Source organism: Chiloscyllium punctatum, chromosome 10 (assembly GCF_047496795.1).
Source record: "Chiloscyllium punctatum isolate Juve2018m chromosome 10, sChiPun1.3, whole genome shotgun sequence".
Taxonomy (NCBI): domain Eukaryota; kingdom Metazoa; phylum Chordata; class Chondrichthyes; order Orectolobiformes; family Hemiscylliidae; genus Chiloscyllium; species Chiloscyllium punctatum.
This window is the reverse complement of record NC_092748.1, coordinates 42,670,001-42,691,411: the sequence shown is the minus strand read 5'-3', so window position 1 is coordinate 42,691,411 and position 21,411 is coordinate 42,670,001. Positions and strand designations below refer to the sequence as shown.

The following is a 21,411-nucleotide window of genomic DNA, read 5'->3' as shown; positions in this document are numbered from 1 at the left end:
CTGTGTGCTACACAACCTGGCAATGTGGAGAAATACAGAATTTGCAGATCAGGACTGGATGGCCACCCTGCTGCTCAAATGGTGAGTCCAACAATGACTTGGAGGAACAAGATGCTGATCACAACTATGGCAGGCAGCAGAGACTGGGCTTTAGAGAAAAATCATGAAGCAATTCATTGAATAGTAGAATTCCCACAGTGCAGATAAAGGCCACTGGCCCATCATGTCTGCACCAATCTTCTGAATAGCATCCCACCCAGACCCACACCTTCCCCCTCTGCCATTCCCATAACCCTGCATTTACTATCTAATCCACCTAGACAGTACATCCCTAGACTTCACAGGGCAATTTAACATGGCCAATCCACTTAACCTGCACATCTTTGTCTATGGGAGAAAACAGGAGCACCCAGCAGAGACCCACACAAACATGAGGAGAACGTGCAAAATCCACACAGACAGTCACCCAAAAACACCCTGGCACTGTGAGACAGCAGTACTAACCATTGTGCCACCATGCCACCTTTGAATTAAGGCTTTGTTGCCATCTGCCAAAGTAAATATGGAGGCACCTGCCAATTTCTGCCTCAGCACATGAAGAAAAACTGAAGAATCCCCAAAAACTTTGTAAACATTACTGAGAAGGCCCAATAATTGTCATGGGAATGTGTCATGGCTTTGTAACTTCTATCAACATATGCTAGCTACTAGTCCATATATTAGGAATTAAACACCATACAATAACTGATTAATTTAACAGGGAAAAGGTTATGAATACACTAGTAAACCATACACAAACATTGAACACCAGTAACTGCCCTTCTGTCTCAATGACATCTTCATTCAGTCTGAGTGCTGTGCCATGGTAATTGTCTATCAGTGTCCGCTGTGTTGGGGCACACTGATGATCTTGATAATCCATCAACCTGGAAGACCTTGGCAGATATCATCTGGACACCTAAAGCTGTGATGACCCCCTTTTTGTGGAAAAACTGCAGATACCTCTATCACAACATCTTGATGCCCTCGTGTCAATAGAACAGGGAAGATGGAGCTGCTGTCTCCATCAACAGTGCCTGATGGTGAGCCCACATATGCAAGCAGTGCTGCGCATCTGCCAACAAGTAATCTAATTGGCTTTCATTGATGACTTGAGATAAATGAGAACCTGCTAGGAATACCATTACTCCTAAATATGATGTTCTTAGTGACAGGAAGGTCATCAGTTGCTTTGGACTCAGTTTCCTACTCTCCTACAATATGGTCACAGCCTCAGACAGCTGCTCTAGTGATGGTGCAATGCTTAAGTCAGTTGCCAATACCATTTGATCAACATGCACAAGTATGTACTGCTAGTATCAGAGCTGGCTGTATGTATAGAATAAGAATGGGTCAGTGCACCTCTGATATTCCCTTCTCTTCCTCAGAGGTCAATGTCAGATCCTCAGGATTGATATCTGCTTCAGCCACAACTGGCAAAGATGGGTGTCTGCCTGAAGAGGGACATTGAGTGAGCTTGTTCTCAGACACTGTTGTGTAACAAATGGTACATAACTCAAATTTGGTAATCTTGAACCATTACATCACCCAAATCTTCCCATCCAACAGTGATTCTCATTCTTTCACCCATATTGCCAAGATATTGTTCCTAAAATCAACAACCCTAGCATTGACTCCAACTCTCTGTTATCCATCTATGTGCTGACTAGTGAGGCCCAAGATGCTGTGCTTGCTTAACACTGCCCTCTTATCCACCTGTTTACATCATTGCAGACATTATGGGTCTTCTCCTGTGAAGATGAAGACAATGGCAGATTAGCAAGTATCTTATCTGGAGGATTAGCTGCTCAGGAAAATCATCACCACCACTACAATAAAACAAAAATTGCAGAGTCTAGAGATCTGAAACAAACAAAAACAAAAACAGGTCTTGTAGCATCTTTTAAGACATAATAGAGTCAACGTTTCAAACCCAGACAAGAAAAGTCACTGGAATTGAAATGTTAACTCTGCTTTCTTTTTACAGATACTGCCAAACCCACTGAGTTTCTCCAGTAATTTTTGTTTTTGTTTGTTTCATCTTCATCACTGTTCCTTCTCCTCTGTGTATTGCAGCATTACCCTAGTAATAGGTAACATTTGCAGCTAATGCATCCCAGCAGCACCCCCAGCCTTACAAAGTGCTAAGACTTCAGTCTGCATTGTGGCCTTACAGGGACCATACATCCAAACTTCTCACAGATACCTCCCATCCACAAGACTTGCATACTTGCCTACAGTTGTGTGGACACACAATTTCTCCACTCACCTTTAGAGAACAGAGGAATCTAGTCACTCCACTGTAGCCAAATCCTAACTCATAATTCCACGACTAATCACTTCATACACTTTCATTCAGAGACTTTGTTGGTTAGATGGAGAGGTCTCCTTTTTTGACCCTGAAGAAGGACAATCCCCTATTATTATTCATTGACTGCCTTCAAACCATGCTCCAAGCTACCATTTTTGAACAGACAGCCCATGAATGCAGGCTCCTCTGCCATTGCTGATGAATTATGAATTAATTATTGACTATGAAATCTCTCAAATATTTATCTTCAGCTTTCAGTGATTCATCCTCACTTGGATTCAATGGAGAGGGAGAATCATGGCAGAACCTTTGACTGCAATTTGCTTTCAGTTTCTGCCTTGTCAGTTTCCTTTGGCCTTCTCCAGTTCATCCTGTTTTCGCAGCCTTACATTGATGACCCTTTAAATTTCCCAACGAAGCCTACAGGATCTGCACCCAAGCTCGCTACCAGCTCAAATCCTGCTCGTCACCTCTCTACAGCAGTGGTTCCCACTGATTGGCCATTAACTATTAAGTCAGAACATGACTGGAGCCAGGACTGAAAAGTGATCATAACACCTGCCACTGCCACAAGTTCCATAAGTACTGAATTCTGCCCTATATTTTTAGAGAAGTACTTAACAGAATTTGCTACTTTGAATTTTTTTAATGCTGAAAAGTAGACAGAAATTGAATCAATTAAAGAGTAGCCCTGTGCATAAATCAACTATGACTTTTACATTGCTTATAGTATCCCTTAAAGATAGGTGTCAAAGTTTACTTTGTTTTGGCATTAATTTACCATTTGTTTTAATTTGAAACAATGGATATTTGAACTGTTCCATACCCTGATAGAGACCATGCTGAGTAGGGTCGATGGGGTGGCAGCCAAATCTCATCTGCACTGCTGTAAAGTATCCATTGGCGGCAGCCCAGAAGTAATATTTCTGCTCCTGATGTTCCACCACAGAGGCCATGACCTGGAAGAACATGAGCAGTAAAAGAAATACACGGTAAAGAGATGGTCTGTTTACTGGAGCATAAGAAATAATGGAAAAATTACAGTGAAAATTTGCAACATTATCTTGCTACTGTAAAACTTTTGTCAAGGTTTGTGGATTTCAACTTCTTTTAATTATCAATTATTTGAACACCTTGTACTTCACTCCCTAATTTTCAAAATGGTACACAAATACAAATGTATATCATATAATGATGCATTAGGGAAAACTAACAAATATTAAGAAATTTTAGTTAAAATATATAGGGTACTTTGCATTGCTTAATTTATTCTACTCAACATAAAAGAATTTAATCAAAGATTATTTTCTAATTATTCTCCAGACCTTTACTTACAGAATCAAGAATTATGAAAGTATAGCTAGCATGATTTAAAATGCAATTTTTTTAAAAATTGTATGTTTCTGATCATGTATTATGTTTTGGTACTTCTATCACAGTTGAAAGTTTAAAAGTAATACAAAGAAAATTCTATGCAACAGTGCATTTTTCTGAGGTTCCTTCACATTCTTTATTACATCTTCAAATCTTACTTCACGGGTGACTTGGGTCAGTATATACCATTGGTATTCCATATGTTCATTCAAAATAAAAACCATGCTTGCTTGTATTTAATTAAGTCACTTTCACAGCAACTTAACACACATTTCAGTGCATTTCAGGAAGACCAATTGGAAGCACAGGAAGACCTATGCTTGATATGCAGAGTTTACTAGTCAAAGCAATTTTGAATTAGATGCGAAAAATACTTGTTCTCACTTGCCTCGTAAGCATTTCGTAAACTGAAGCAGACATTTTTATTGTTAAATGAAAGTAGTTGTTCCAACTCATGTTCCCAATAAATTCAAAATTTACTACTATAACCAGTGTACTTTGTGGGCGTATAGCCACACATCCGTAAAGCTCTGTCCTGATACTTCGGCTGGTATTTGCAGGTAGGACAAACTCCAATAAAACATGAATAATGTAAGCTGTCAAGTATATGCTACAATTTTTGAACAGTAGCACAATGCAACTACAGGTTTATTGACTGAATGAATTGAATTATAGATGAGCAAAGTTCTTTATACAACATATGTTCTTTGACATTGCAGTATCAGTTTAGCATTGGTATTGAGTGATTTTTGTGATAACTGGCAATGTAAATCCAGAGTCAGGAATCAAATGGGAGTTATTCACCACTTTTGGGAAGTGTAGTTTCATATCTGATTTACAAACTATTCAGATAATTCTTTTGACCCTGATGGATATTTTGTAAAGTGTTCCCACTTCATATTTAATATTTAAACAATAACTGCCTTTTTATCTCAATATTTAATTGTTCATCTCTGAAGAAATCGTTATGTAGCCATGTCCTGAGGAAAGGTGTGTGATATGAGTATTTATTTAATATTTTTAGAATTTGAATATCAAAATAGAGGATTAGAGTGTTGCTTACTTTTATGAAGTATTTTCTTTTAAAAGAAATGTCAGACAGTCCCCTTCAACAGTGATGTTGTCGAGTATGTGCCAGACAGCAAGTGTCCACAAACCCCTGAAGTGTCAATGGAATAAGATGTTTACACAAAAGGATTTACAATAGGTTGAGTAAACATGGAAGGCCAAGAGCTTATTTTCAGTTCAGAATAATGAAGGATTGATTTTAGTTTAGAAAAGACAAAATTGAATGTTTTAGCACAATTTGGAGACTGACTTGGTCAGATCAAGCTTAACTCTCTCTCCTTACAGGAGTACAGGACAAATCAGTTAAAGCACAGTCATCTCAGTAGAAAAGATTAATTTGTTGGTCTTCCAAACAATTGGTTAGAAACCTTCAGGTTATTAAAAGCTGAAAAAACATAAGCTTTCACTTTTGTGAGTATTCCTGTAAGATGACACCACAGTTCACAGGAAGGAAACTGGGGAGAATCAGTTATGCAGAACTTAAAATGATGTTATATACAGTGGCAATTTCTTTGGATTTTAGCCTCTGTAATGAATGGTGTTGAAAAATAGCTTGAAACTTTATTCTTGTTAAGATCTTTCTGCTGTGTTCTAATTAGAAAGCTTGTCCTTTTGTGTTACAATTCTTTGTTCTAAAGAAATTCTGCAACCTTGTTTAACTATCTTTCAATGACTGACCACCATGTTAATTAGACTAAATGAATATACGATATATAAAGCTAAGTTTCATTCGGAGATCTGTCTTATCCCAGGAGTACTGCACTTCTGGGATCATAATAAAAAGAACAAAGAACAATACAGCACAGCAACAAACCTTTCAGTCCTTCAAGCCTGCACTGACACATTTTGCTCTTCAATGTACAAACAGTCCTCATTTTCATAGTGTACATACTAATATTGCAAATAATTCTCCTCTGGGAAATGTTCTTACAGTTTATAGGCTTGCAAAAGTAAAATAATGAAAGCATGAGTTTGCTAGTTCAAACTCAACTGCAACTGTCAATCTTAGACATTTAGTATCGTGTAAATCCAACCTTGGAAAGTTAAGCAATGATTCTAAAATTAGTGCTAATTATTAATGCCATTGGATTTTATAACTGCTCCATATATAGTGTGCTGTAATAATTCCTGAAAACCTTTGTGAATATGCTTTAATACCATAACTTCCTTCTCCATATAATCTAGTGCTCAAATCTTAATGAATAACTGTGGGAACATTATAATCGGTGCACTTCAACATTTAATTAAGTACGCAGAGGGGATTAGACATACATATTTAGTAACAGGATAATGAAATAAAACCATCTGTTGAAAAATGCCACAGTAATTGCAACATCACATATATTGTTTCTGTCTTAGCATTACATTTGCTAAAAAAACTTCCAAGATCAAAAATAAAAATGCAATGCACACTTTAGTCAAGTATTTTATATGAATTGTGCTTCTGTAGTGAATATAATCTTACTTCATAAATATTCAATCTTTCTGTCATCCATAATTTCACAAAAAAAACCTTGCCTTGCATTTTCTTTTCCAGATGCTTTCTGTATTTTTATTTATCCGGATATCCAGTTTTTTTAAAAAATTGTTTTATAGTTTTCATTGCAGCTGTGAGAGTATTGTGTTACTGTTTCCAATCAGTCATCCTGTCTAATCTTGTAAAGTGATTTATAGCAAATTTTCTCAGAGCACCAACTAAGTCTTTAGATATTATGAAGGATAAGAAGACATAGGAAGTTTATGCTGCTCTGAAATACAAAGTTACTTCTCCTTTGGAACAAACTACTTATCAAAATCATTTAAATCCAGTAGTAAAGATATATGTTTCATAATTCAACAGTGGTTGGGAATATACTCTATTGAATACTGTTGCCCAAGTTTATGAACTTTGTTTATTCTTGTCAAATAAGTTTAAAGTATGTTAGATAATTATTACAATAATTACTACATTTTAAAAGTACTTCATTTGCTGTAAAACCATTAGGGGAAAAGATCCTATTTAAGTCAGAAAAGACTTAAATAAAAGTGAGTCTATTATTTGTGCTGGCAGATAAAATAATGATGAAAACAAAACCTTTCTTCTTTTTTTGGGAATTGGATTTGATTTATTAGTGATGGATTATAAACAATCTCTTTTGAACAGAAAAGGCTCCTGGGTGAAATTCATCATATTAGTTTAAATTCATGTATGTTTATGCCCATAATTAATGGTCAACTAAATTTTATTCAAAGAAAAGAAACAATATCTCATATGTGAATCAGAACTGTCAGACTTTGCAGCAGAGAGGGTTGCCTACAAATAGTCCTAGTTAAGAATTTGAGAGAGAAAAATACTATTGGAAATTTTACTGTGATTTCAGCCTTTGGTGAACATGACCTGTTACATGATACCAATCATAAGACCAGAGACCATAAGATATCAGAGCAGAATTTGGCCATACAGCTCATCAAGTCTGGTCCACCACTTCTTCAATGCTGCTATGATTCTCAACCCCATTCTTCTGCCTTCTCCCATAATCTTTGATCCACTTACCATCTGTAGGCACGTTTCAGGTGCTAATCTGTTGAAGCCTTCATGAGAGCTAAATTGGGCTGCCCACAAAAATGGCACTTTGAGACAGTGACTGCACACCTCAAGGGGGCCTCCAAAACTGAGAGGGGCTACGATGAATTCAAGCTTGCCTGCACGTCCTAAAAAATGTGGTGTATTGGAGCAGACAGTGAGGATCCTTGTACAAACTCATGAAAAGAAAGTACATTTTAAAATTCTCCTTAACTGTTTTGAGTCCAAGAATCAATAACCACTCAATTATGCATAATTACAATGCATATAATTTAGAATATAGCATTGAAGTGTGAGACACACATAGTGAGACACCAGACACAAGTGGTCTATGACCAGACAGGATAAATGTCATACAACCTATGCCTCCCCCCGCCCCCACCAATGTTACAGGTGTGCAGTCATGGTCTTGAACATAATCAAAGACCCTTCCCACCCCAGTTAAATTCCTTTCCATCCTCTTTAATGGGGTAGAAGATGCAAAAGTTTGAAAATACATACTAGATTTAAGAACAGCTTCTTCCCTACTGTTATCAGACTTAGAAACTGACCTCTCATATTTGAGTTGCTGTTTCTCTGCACATTCTCTGTAGCTGTAATACTATATTGCATTTTGTTCTACTGCCCTGATATACTTATGTAAGGTAAGATTTGTCTGAACAGCACACAAAACAATACTTTTCAACGTATCTCGGTGCATGACAATAATACATCAAATCAAATCTAGGGCAATTATGTCTCCATGTCAAATATGAACCAACCGTAAGTACAACAAACCACAAAGATACAGAAGCAGAAATATGCCATTCAGCACATAGTGTCTGCACCACCATTTGATCATTGCTGATATGTTCCTCAATCCCACTCTACTGCTTTCTCCCTGTAACCCTTGATCCCCTCATTAATCTATAATCTCTGTTTTAGTTACACTCAATGACTTAGCCTCCACAGCTTTCTATGGCAGTGAGTTCCACAGATTTTGATTCTCTTGTTTATTATTCATAGAACTGTGGTAATTTATCATATTTTATTTCTCAAACGTGCATTTTTTACACATGTATTAAGATCTTGAACAAACCTTTAATATTTCAGAGGGGCAATTCCTTGTTTTAGTTTATAGCCTACTTTGAGTTTTGACCCATTGTCAATCCAATTAAGTGAATGGAGCAGAGTTTATTTACCAATCTGTTACTTGTAATGATTGTTAACATCAATCTCTAGCATTGTCTGATGGTAATAGCTCCGTTTATGACATTGATAAAAGGATATGATATGATTTATTAGGATTCATCATATGAAGTGTTGGACATACAGAATCAGGAAAATACTGCCTGGAAAATTGAGCTGGATAACCTTTGCCAACTAAAAGTGAAACTGTCAGATCATCCTCTTGTCAGCCGCAGATAAAGTTAAACACATGTAGTAGTTGCTTTCTATATTCACAGATGTGAACAGAATTGGAATTTTGTTTTGCAAAAAAAAATTTGAGATACTCAAGTACAGCTGTAGTACTAATGTGTTCATTAAATGTGGCTAAATATAAACAGGCTGTTAACTTCAACACAATAATCCAATAATAGATGACTATGACACTGTTTTCACATTTAGATTTATTAGCTTGAGAATGGACCCAGCTGTAATGACCTCTTTCCCATTGAGCTTAATCTCCAAGTCAAAATACAACTTCTTTTGGCCTCTTCATTGGGATTTCATATCAGCATATTCAGGAAAGCATCCGAATATAGACAATACTTTGCACATCTTGATTAATACTACGTATTATGGTCTATTTAGAAAAATCAATCTGAAAGATCAAATGTGTTTGTCAAAAGTTTCCTTTCTCCCCACATATTGATCACAACTCAAAACAAAAACATTGGAGACACACCTTTAAAATGTATTTTCATGAATAGTTACTGTTAAAAAAGTTAATCTGATTTAACCCAATCATGATGTAGGCTTTCACTGATTTACAGAATCACTTTAACAACCTCCACACCTGGTGATTTCCACAAATACATCAAAATGTGGTGCAGCAGCAAACTCATGACATACACCAGATTATTTGGACTATGAGATTTTATCTATGTTTACATACAAATTCCTCTCCGCCCAATTAATTTTGTAAGATCCAATTCAGTGCACACCTTCTTTTTTCCCCAAAGAACACAGATTGCACCCCCTCCCCACACTGCACCCCCACCTCCCACTCCCATGTTGCAACTTGAGATTCTTGACAAAGAGCAATGGTGCTCAAAAAAAGGCTTAAATTCTTAACAGTCTCCACTTTCCAATAATGGTACAGCATTCAGAAGATAAATAAATATGATCACTCATTTAAAGGTTAACGAGAAGGCAGCAAAAATTGAAGGGACATCATAGATAAAAGAAACAGGCATGAAACAATAGGACTACTAAATCCACTTTATCTCAGATAGGCACCATCTGCCGTAAAGGTGGATGGTTCACGTGCAACATTTTCTGCTCATTTGAGGTCTATGTTGCCTGCAATGATAGTAGAACAAACAAGAAAGGGAAAGCAATGTTTTCACATTCAATTAGTGTTAACACAAAAGTGACATTAATTATGGGAAGAATTTCATGGAGCTGACAAGGGCAGAAAATGTGGTGTGTTGTGCAGAGCATCATTAGGTGAGTTGCAAAATTTTGATTTCCCAATAGTAGGTTCAGATACAGCCATTAACTCAGTATATGTCAAACATTATGCCAACTTCTGGCTGGTTCAGCCTTGTAAGCCATTAGTCTACCATGAATGCAAAACAGTTTTCATAAAGGCCTACCTTATCTGGTCAGCATGGATAGGTTGGACCGAAGGGTCTGTTTCCATGCTGTACATCTCTATGACTCTATGTCTCTACCTCCAAGACAAAGTCAAATTCAGTGGCATACTCACACATTATTGCTTCAAGGTAATGCACAGTTACATGTATGACCACGACCAAGAAAATATTTTCCTACACTTATTATCAGGACTAGCGAGGGTAAGCTCATGGTGATGGGCTTGTGGAGTGAGCACAGGTAATATGGAGAATTGGAAGAGCGATACAGAGCAGAACAGAGGGTGGGATCAATGGCATAAAGAAGAAGTGAAGTGAGAAGGGCCTGGCCTGACCTCTTCGTGTAATTGTGATGGTGGGGGTGGTTGGTAGTGAGGTAGGGTCATTTGATCAAGGTAGGAAAATGAGGGGCATAGTCTGTCAGAATTCCTTATGACAGACTGAATTTCCAGTTCAGTTACACAACTGTTCAGTTATGCCCACCAAGATTGCTACCAGACGATATTCTTTACTGTGCATAGAAGGGACGATTAACTGAGACTGCAAGTTCAGCCATGTTTCACAGTGGTGAATACTACACCAAATAGCAATACAAACATTAAAAAAAAAGAGCGTGAATACAAACACATCATGGATTCTTTCACAATGAAGGAAATGTCCCTGGTTACATCCCTGTAACCATCAATGCTGAGTAACATGTTCAACTCTTTCACTGGAGGAAGTGAGGACTGCAGATGCTAGAGATCAGAGTTGAGAGCGGGGTACTAAGAAAGCACAACATGATTCCATCAAGAGTCCTGATGAAGGGATTATGCCCGAAACGTCAATTCTCCTGTTCCGGGAATGCTGCCTGACCGGCTGTACTTTTCTAGCACCTTAGCTCTTTTACTGGGCAAATTTCAACAATCGACAACATAAAAAGTGCAACCAATGTAAATGTGAAATGTTTTCAAGTGAAATTGAATTTTGAAAAACATCTGTGCCACTTTGTGATCTTATGTCTTGTTTGATGTAAAAGGAATTGGCCAAGAAAGTTCTAGCCCTGATGAACAGCCTCTATCTGACCAGGAGACTCTTTAATAAGCTGCCAATAGATGCATCATTGTGGCTGACAGTGACTTTCATGAATGTAAAGCTTCAATGACCAGTAAGTCAAATGTATTCAGGCTGCTGGTGCTTTAATTATAATCATGTGGGAAAAGGCAAAAAGAGAGGAGAATAGCACATAGTTCGGATTACTACATGAGAATGGCGCAATATTGGAAAAAAAGACTGCTTTATTATCCCATTCTCCTACTTGGTCATTACAAAATATTTTAGATTTATTTAACAATAAACTGAGGACCGTGTCCTGAACAGAAGGAACAACTGTAGTTGCCTTAAGAATTGGATGCTGTGAACCTCTTGAAATGGTCATGCCATGATTCTATGCAACAGGTGCTTTAGATGCTACCACAACAGCTGAAGACATGTGGGGAATGCTGTCACCACCTGCCCACAGACATTTGCACAAACCTTGTTTGGATCTGGATGGTAAATATCTTTAGACATCTGGAGAGGAAGCCATATCTTTCATTGACTCTCTCTGCAACCATACAATTGGTTTTTGAGCAATGTAGCTGCAAGGTCAGTGTTCTACATTAGACTGGTATACAGGGTAACTATAATTGGGTAAAACTCAAAATTTATTCTTTTCACATCATCTATAATTAATTATTTGGAATCTAAGATTGTTACAAGTACCTTATAGATCTCAATGACAGCATTCACAGCTGTTGTAAAAGAATGCTGTGCTACATTCAACCCCCAATTGCCATCTGCAGTAAATTCCCAAAACAGTGAAAATGTTATTTGCTCTGTGTAACTCTATATTTAAAACAGATCCCACAATATGGTAGTCATCTGCATAATCTTGAGCAACACACCACTCATGGTGGTTCCAAAACCTGTATGGCACACCTTCCATTGTAGGGGAGCATTTAAATAAAAGTGAGATAATGTACTGTGCTAATGCCTTGTGCCTTGCATCAAACAGCATTTGAAGACAAGCTATGCAGGCCTCCAAACAATTTCCTTTCTAGCTCCCTTGGTTTGCCTCCCCTCACACTGAACAGTACTTAGCCAATTACAGCTCCTCAAAACTTAGTAAATGCTTCTATTGTAGCTGGTCTGACATGGGAAGAGTTCTTTGCTCAAAGAATCCATTGATTCCTAATTATCCTGGGCCACCATCTTGAGAATACATGCAGGACGGCTAAGAGCCAAGTAGTTGTAAAACATTTCCAAGCAAAACATTTTACCTGTCTTTAGTGGCAAAATATTTTGGGAGAATTCTTGTCTTTGGGAGCAGAGATCCAGCACAGTAGAACTTCCATGTATTACTCTGGATGTGGCCTGATAGAGTTTCCTGGCTGGAACATTGTAGGCACAGTGAGAATCCTGCCATCAAGGGAAACAGCTGCACAAGGAGAGAGGGTCTTGATGGGAAACCTGCTGGAGAAAGAGCCAGGAGCACCATTCAAAATGTAGCAATGCCAATGCTACCCAACTGAATACCCCACTGATATCTTTCAGTCAAACTAGAATCTTTGCTATCAATTTAATTTTGGTTCTCATTTGATCAGCAGAAAGCCACCTTTTAGAGGCAAAGTCCAGTCTTCAGACCAACGATATCACCCATGCTGTTTTGTTGCACTCTCATTGTACTAAAAAACTGGACAGATTCAGAACAAATCTAGCTGCTCAAAATTGGTCATACATGAATTGTTGTTGGGCTAACAGCAGCGTAAGTGTACTTAACCCATGATATTAAGGCCCTACAATACCTCAGTCTAACAGTACTATCATGTCAGGGAAAATCAACCAAGCTTCTGAAGAGCGCAAGAGGGCATGTTCGGAACAACACCAGGTATACCTGAAAATGAAGTGTAAATCAGATGAAACTACAACACAGGACTATTTGCACATAGATTCTGCATTCAAAAACCAAAATCAAGCAACTCCCTAATCAGATCAAAGCTCTCCAGCTCTGCTGCACCCAGTTTTGAATGGTGGTGGAAAATTAAACTCAAACAGAAAAACTCCATCAATACTCCACTTTCAATAATGGTGAAGCCTAGCATATCAGTGCAAAAGAAGATTTAAGCAGTTTCAATTATATTTAGTTGTGCAGATAATCCATCGCAGCCACTTCCTGATGTCCAGTATGCAAAGACTTTTTGTTTTAAAAACGTTTTATGTTTTTCAATTGTGAATTGAAATGGGAAAAGAACCATTTTAAAAACCAAAGAAGGTTAAAAGATTGCTTTTTTTTTAAGAGCAAGTAACCTGACCCATAGGTAAGTATTGTTTACACAGCTCGAGTTCAAGCATTAGTGGATAATTTGCAGATGAACTGGAGCCAAGAACTGTGTACAAATGGAAATCCAGCTGACAACAAATATCAATGGCAAAGGCCTTCTACTTGTCAACAACTAAATAATTGGCTCAAGTTAGCGAACAAGACAGGGAGAAATCATCAGATCTTTGCATGCTCAAGAACTCTCTGTTCACTGCAGTAAAAGCCACTTTAAACCTCACGTTAACCAGTTTTTTTTTCTTCAGCTGTGATGTTTAATTAACAATTCAGAGATATTTACAAGTCTTCATCAGTTATCGTGCCTCTTATGAACAAATCGAAGCAGGTAAAGAAGGAAGATTGAGGAGCAGCATTCTGATCAGTACAAATATTCTGACACAGACCAATAAATTGTTTTCCAGCTTTTACTTCTGCTAATAACGTCTATTTTTTTTTCTGTATTTATGTGTAAGGGAGAAATTTAAGTGGGGAGGTTAGAGTTTTAATGAATGGGGTATGTGTCAACGGTTCTATATATTTCTGTAGCTAGAGTCTATTTATTGTAATAAATAATAATTCTTGTCAGTACAGAAACATAGTCTATGTTTTGTCTAGCAATCTGGGTCAGAAAGTTAGGTAAATTGAGAAATTTTGCATAATTTTTAAATGTTTAACTTTTGTGATGACTCTAGGAATACTAGGAGTTGATTTCCAGCATGATATCTTAGTGAAACATAACAAACATGGGCCTTGACAGCACCGCAGCAGTAATGAAGAATTATGTTCCAGAACCAGCTGTACAACTAGTCAAGCAGGACTAGTTCAACTGCAACACTGATATCTACTTACAATTGCTCAAAATAAAAGCACAAATTCAAATGTACCCAATTACCACCTTTTCTTTTTGGTAATTGTCCTGTCTACTCTTAAAGTGATGAAGGTATCATTAACAATGCTATCAAGAGGCACTTGCAAAGGAAATAACCTGTTCACTGATGCTCAGTTTGGGTTCTGTCAGAAGCCCTCCATACCTGAGTTCATCACAGCTTTGGTCCCAACAGGGACAAGACAGCTGACCTCCAGCAGAGTGGTGAGATATCAGTCCAGCATGTGACAGAATGCAGCATCAACAAACTAACAAAATTAATGTCAATGGGAATTAGAAGGAAAACCCTCCACTGGAAATAGTCTACCTATACAAAGAAAGATGCCTGTGGTTGTTACGGGTGATTCATCAGTCTCAGGACATCTCTGCAAGTGTCCTTCAAGGTAGTGTAGGCATAATCATCTTCCACATGCAGCAAAGTGGACAACATCCAAGCCTGAATAAAAAGCAAAATACTACACGTGCTAAAAATCTGAAAAACAAAAGTACTAGAGAAGCTCAGTACATCTGGCAGCATTTGTAGACAAAATTCTGGAGAGTTATATTGGACTTAAAGTTAACTTTATTTCTCTCTTCACAGATATTGCTAGACCTGAGTTTCTTCAGCACTTTTTGTTTTTACTCCAGGCTTGGACTGATAAGCAGCCAGTAATAATCACCAGGCAATGACAATCTGTAATAAGAAAAAAAATTAACAAATTCCCTTTGATGTTCACAGGCATTATCCTCAGGCTGAATTCCCCATGATCAACTACAAGGGTCAGATATGGTGCATTCTGAGGCAAATAACTCTTTCCTTGCCTTCAGAAAGCCTGTCCATTGACGACAAGGTACAAATCAGGATCTAATGAAATACTTTCCATTTACCTGGATGCATAGATCTCCAACACTAACTAAGATCAACAAAATCCAGGACAAGTCAACACACTTAAACAACATTTTATTTACCATCTGAAAATTCACTCCCTCCACATCAAAGGTTGCAGTGTTTACCAACTGCAAGATGCTCTGCCACTACTCACCAAGGCTTCTTCAACTGTAACTTCTAAACTCCTGGCCTCTACCTAGAAAGAAAAATGCAACAGATGCATGGAAACACCATCACCTCCAAGCTTCTCTTTAAAGATTCACACCATCCCGATTTGGATCTACAAAACACTGTTCCTTCAATATTACTTATTTAAGATCATGCCACTTCCTTCCTGTAGATGTGCCTACATCAAATGGACTGTGCGAGTTCAAGAAGGCAGCTTACCACCACTTTCAAGGCCAATTAGAAATGAGGAATACACTCTGGTAAATTTGCTTGCAATGCTCACATCTCATCACATTTGAACAAGATCACATCCCAGACAGCAGCAAAAGCACAAAAGCTCTTTCTTCATGCCATGAATTTGGCAAGGTAGCATGGCGTGTTACAGTACAAACTGGACCAGACCTACAGATACTAAGTGATAGGTGTGAGCGTACCTAAATGCAAATAGCACTGCACTTTGGCTTGCAAGTATGGTGTATGAGACACCACATTCTTCTTTTGAGAGAACCCACGCAATGACCATCTAATAAGATCATCTGTGAGGTAAGAAATTGTGTTTTTTTTTTAAATGTGCCTATGGGATGTAGATGTCACTAGCTAAGTTAGCATGTATTTCCCATCCCTAATTGCCCAGAGGACAGTTAAGAGTCAACCAGGAAAGGATTGCCTTCTCTGAAATACCTTAAATGAACCAGATGGTGCTTTGTTATTACAATCATCACCAGTGCTTACATGATTGCCAGCACTTCTTTCCCCTCCAAATTTTTCTTGAACTCAAATTTCACTATCTGCCATTATGAAATTTGAACCCGTATCCCCTAGAATACTAGCCTGAGTTTTTTTTTGGATTACTTATCCAGTGACATTGTCACTATGTCATCACCTCCTATGCTTTGAGAGTGTGGAAAGGCAAGCTGTCGCCATTTCGTACATACTACAGCCCGAAAGCTTCAAGGGAGTTTATTGACAGCAGTGATCTATTCCACTCCCATACTTCATGCAGCATATACAACCATTTTACTATTAAAATTGCAGATATTGTACCCCACCAGGTAATTATTAGAAACATGGACAACTTTAAGAGTCCTGTGACACAGTGATGGTATGTCTATCTCTGGGTCAAAAGGCTAGGTTCAAGTCCCACCTACTCCAATGGTGTGCTAACACGTCTGAATGGATTGATAATAAATATTTACGCCTCTGCCTTTGCAAATGAGTAGCTCTCTGCCTTCGAAAAGCCTCCCTTCTTTGTCGCACGTTCTGCAACAAAACTGCTGGGGTTTACTCACTAAGTGGGTCAGCTTTATCCATACTGTTTCTTTCTCACCATGATTCCGAACAGGCAACTTCGATTTCTTCGTCCAAGCTCTTACTTTCCGATTCAGTGTTCCTACTTCACATTGACCAAAACCCAATTTCGCGCGTTTGAGGTATTCAATTTAGTTGCGGCTAATAACACCCCCATGTGCATTTCTAATTCGCAGGGCGCTATCACACGAAAGGGAGCGAACGCTGTATTCGAAGACATTCAACACAGCCCAACTGTCAAGCAGAGAACCTCCCAAACCCCATTCATCTCGTGTCGCATAAAGGAGGTTAATATAAACATTTTTCGCCCAACAGTCACTATCCCCCAGAAGCACGAGAATGAGTCACTTTACAAACCAAACTTCAGTGTTAATTTCATGTCCAGGAAAGAACGGAAAGTTTTGGGCGCCAGTAAATAAGCGCCCTCCCTTCATAAAGTTCCAAGATAAATCACGAAAAAAAAACTCGCCCAACAACCATCCAGATTAGCCAATCCACTGGTTCGACCGCTGGAGAACAGTGTGTATCTTTTGCTCTGTGATGGGAGGAGCACACGCTCTCCCTCAGCTGAGTCCATCAATTGGAGATGGTGGATGTTGTTTTGGGAAGCCCTTCCTAAAAACGTAAGACGACGTGCCAGATCTCTGACAAGACAATGGTAGACATCTATATGACCTTCTTTGGTACTCGTGTTCATTTGCTACTGGCAGTCTAGTTGGATATGCAATTCTTTATCGACTTAGGGTGTGCGCCAAAAAATGAGGGTTGCAATAGTAATGTCTAATTTTAAAACTAAACTTGCCCATAAATTAAGCACCGCCTACCTTAAGATGACAATTAATTTGAAGGACACTTAGTGACATGATTTGTTTTGTGGTTTGGATTGTAACGTAATTAATCCCACAGACTTGATTCCAGTAACCCTGATGAAACACAATACAAAACTGGCATAGAGAGAGAGGTCACTTGACATCTTGGTTAAAATTCTTTAGAAGACCAGTTACTAACAACATAGTCATCGGTTTCCCTGTATAGTCAAGCTCCAAACTAAATTTTAATTCCGTTTGGTCAATACACCATTTTGTTGGTATTGATTTTTTTAAAAGTTTGAAAAGATTCCAGTTGACTGTACTATCTTGAATAGTTTAACGATTGGAGATCTGGATTTTAGAAAAAAAACTATAAAGAATTCCATGTGGCGCTCATTATTTAGGATTTAACAAAAATACACGAAAAAACATTATGAATGTAACCATTATGGTGAATGGACTTCGCCACGATATATGTTAAATCAAAAGCGGCATTTTAAAGACATTTCCTTTTTACATCCCACCCCCTCGTCATTTAGAACATTCTAGTAAGCTCCTTATTAGCTGCTTTTATAACTTCACGGTTGCACTTCATTGCTTCTTAGATCAAATAAAAAGGTGTTGACCTCTCAACAGTAATCACTGACCCACAAAATCACATTCAGCGGAGCTATAAATTTTTGGGGCTATCTTGGAAAAATCACCACCTGCAGCTTTCGCCACCGATTCGTAGTTTAGATCCGTAAAATATAAAAAAAATGAAATCAAATGCCTTATTAGCGAGAACCGCACTAAGGATCTCCCAATTACCAGATACAAATTTAAACCAGATGTTTTTAGAAATAAAATATTCCGGCTTAAATGCCTGCAAGGACATATGGTGAGTAATGAAAATGTTTTATAATGTCCATCTGCAGAACCACTCAAACTTGTTCATGCATCATAAATCACCAGACTTCGACAGTGTGCTAATGCAACTTTCCAGTTTCTGCTTAAAAACTTTATTCAGTAAGATTTAAGAGCTTTCTAGAACATTCTACAGTTAAAGCACAGTAGGCACTGACCTTAACAAATGTGACCCATTTCAGATCTTTGAGGTTTGATTTTGTTTTTCCCATTCTGTGAGATAACTTCTGGAGTACTGTGTGCAGTTCTGATCGCTCTGTTGTAGGAGACTATTTATTAAACTGGAGAGCATTCAAAAAAGATTTACCAGAATGTTACTGGGAATGGAGGGTTTGAGATATAAAATTAGACTGAAAAAAGGAACCTTTTTCACTGGACTGTAGGAGGTTGAGTGGTGACCTTATTGAGGTTTATAAAATCACGAGGGGCATAGGTTAGGTGAATAGTCAACAGTCTTTTCCCTGAGCGGGGGAATTTAAAAGTAAGGGCATATTTTTAAATGGAGAGGAAAAAGATCTTAAAAAGACATGAGAGGCAACTTTTTTTACACAGTGGTTTGTGTTTGGATTGAACTCCCAGGGAAAGTGATGGATGCATGTACAGTTACAATGTTTAAAAAAAATTTGGATAAGTTCATGAATAGGAAGGGTTGAGGGATATGGCCAAGTGCAGGCAGGTGGAATTAGTTTAGCTTAGGAACATGGTCAGTGTGGACTGGTTGGACTGAAGGGTCTATATCTTTGCTATATGACTAGGACTCCATAGCTATAGGAAATAGCTGTTTACAGGACATGTGTTTAGGGTACTGTAGTGATGGGCAGAGTGAAACCTACTATTTCCAATATGTCATCTGAAATAACTCCATAGAGGTCAGTATCCCATCATGAAATTGCTCTTTATTTACATGTGCATGGTACTTGGCACTGGTCCAGCTCTCAGGGTCAGCTCTGTGAACAGAACCTCTAACTCTCCTGTTTATCTACGCCTGGAATATCGTGTGCCTTTTTGGTTTTCTGACCTAACAAAAAATATTTGCCATAGAGATCAGCAAAGTTCGTTAAGAGAACTCCTGCGATGGTAGTTTTATTTGAGGTTTGATTGAAGAGAAGGGATTAGGTCCACTGAACCTAAATTTGCTGGAGAAGGGTTTCATGACACACATTTCTGACACAGCTGGATAGGCTGGATGCAGGGATCATATTCCTCCTGGCTGATCTAGAACAAGGGGGTCACAATCTCATGGTAAGGATAATCCATCTCGGATTGAAATGGGGTCAGATTCTTCACAGAATGGTGACCAGGTCAATTCTCTACCACAAGGCAATGGAGGCAAAATTAATGAATACCTTTGAAGAAAGAAATGGATACTAAAGGCTTCAAGGAGTACAAGGAGAATGTGGGAGTAAGCATTGAGGTAAAAGATAAGCCATGATCATCTTGAGTGATAGAGTAGGCTTCATGGACCATATGAACTATTTCTGCTTCTATTTTCTAATTATGAAAACAGTGGTAGACCTATATGAAACTTTTATGTTGGTAGGTGGAGAAACTCAAAAAAACGATGAGTTTTAGATACAAGTCAGAATAAATGTAACTTCTGATGGAAATTTTGAAATGATTTTCCTTTGCTGTTGCTGCTCATCTTCCTTGATGATAGAGGTCATGGATGAATGAAAGTAAAATCAATTGGCTGCAATACATGCAGATGATTCCATATTTTACATTGTACTAGTCATAGAGGTGATTGATAATGAAACTTCTGGTAGAAGCACTGAATAAGCTAACTTCTCTGACATGAATGATGTGATGTCAAGCACCTTGAGTAATAGTGTAGCTCCACCCATCAAGTAAATGGTACTTCACCACACTCCTAACTTAGCCTTGATGAGGAGTCACTTTTAAGAGGTAGGGAGATGACCTACTTATGAAGCCTTTCTTTAAATTCACCTTTGCATGTGGGTGTCACTAGCTAGCCAGCATTTATTGCTTGTCCCTGGTTGCCCTTGTGAAGGTGATGTTAAGTTGTTGCCTTGAGCTGCTACAGTCCACCTGCTGTGAGTTGAGCCAGTGCCATTAGGGAGGGAATTCCAGGATTTTTACCCAGTGATGAAATATATTGCCATACCTTCACTAAGTCAGGATTGGTGAGTGGCTTGGAGGAGAACTTGAAGGTGGCGATGTTCCCATGCATCTGCTGCTTTTATCTTTCTAGTTTGGTACGTGGGTTTGGAACGTGCTGTCTGGGATCATTGGTGAATTTCCGCAGTGCATCTTGTAGATAGTACACACTGCTGCTACTGAGCCTGTGCCCTACTCTTGCAGTCATGGTGTTAATCTGGTCTAGTTCAGCATATGACTAAATGGTTATCTATAAGCTTTTGTTTTTGAGGCAGATTTTGTGATGGTGTCATTGAAGCATAAGGAGGGATGACGGGATTTTAGTCCAGAGGGATATAACATAGTTTGTAAATGCATGTTACTTGTTAGCCAAAGCTTGGATATTATCGAAATACCATTTTAGACCAACATGTGCCACTTCATTTTTGGTGGAGTAATAATGGAGTTGTACACAGTAAAATTGTCAACAAGCATAGGAACATGAGTCTAATCTGTTTCCTAACTCTATCTACCCTTGGCCAGCAAAAAGCAAATAACTGAGCTACAATTACATGAAACAACTGGCGTGTGAACTCAATTTAAATAAAGAAAAGGAGTAATGTTTCTTCTTCTCCTGAATAGCCTGGCTGTGACTTTAAAGTTATGCCTCTTGCATACCAGACTTCCTACCAGTAAAAGAAATTTGCTCATTTCAGATATTTAGGATTTTTAAAATAACTAATTAAATCATCTTTTAACTTTCATGTTACAGAACACTCTTCTAGTTTAAGTAATCTCTCATTTAACCCTCTGGTAATATTCTGATAAGCTGCAAGACACCTTTTAGATACAGATCTTGGGTCTGTCAACCATTGCTCA

The 21,411-nt window shown here is 38.2% G+C and overlaps 1 long non-coding RNA gene across 1 annotated transcript in view; it reads right to left on the bottom strand.

Annotated features, from left to right (window-relative positions):
- The window catches only part of LOC140481789 (uncharacterized), a 46,198-nt gene extending 30,756 nt beyond the window's left edge, over positions 1–15,442 (bottom strand). Inside the window, exons 1-3 of the long non-coding RNA XR_011961602.1 lie at positions 15,399–15,442; positions 12,454–12,643; positions 3,177–3,309 (exon numbers count right to left, since the gene is read on the bottom strand). This is a non-coding gene — a long non-coding RNA (uncharacterized lncRNA). The remainder of the gene's footprint in view (positions 1–3,176; positions 3,310–12,453; positions 12,644–15,398) is intronic.
- Between the last annotated feature and the right edge of the window lie 5,969 nt (positions 15,443–21,411).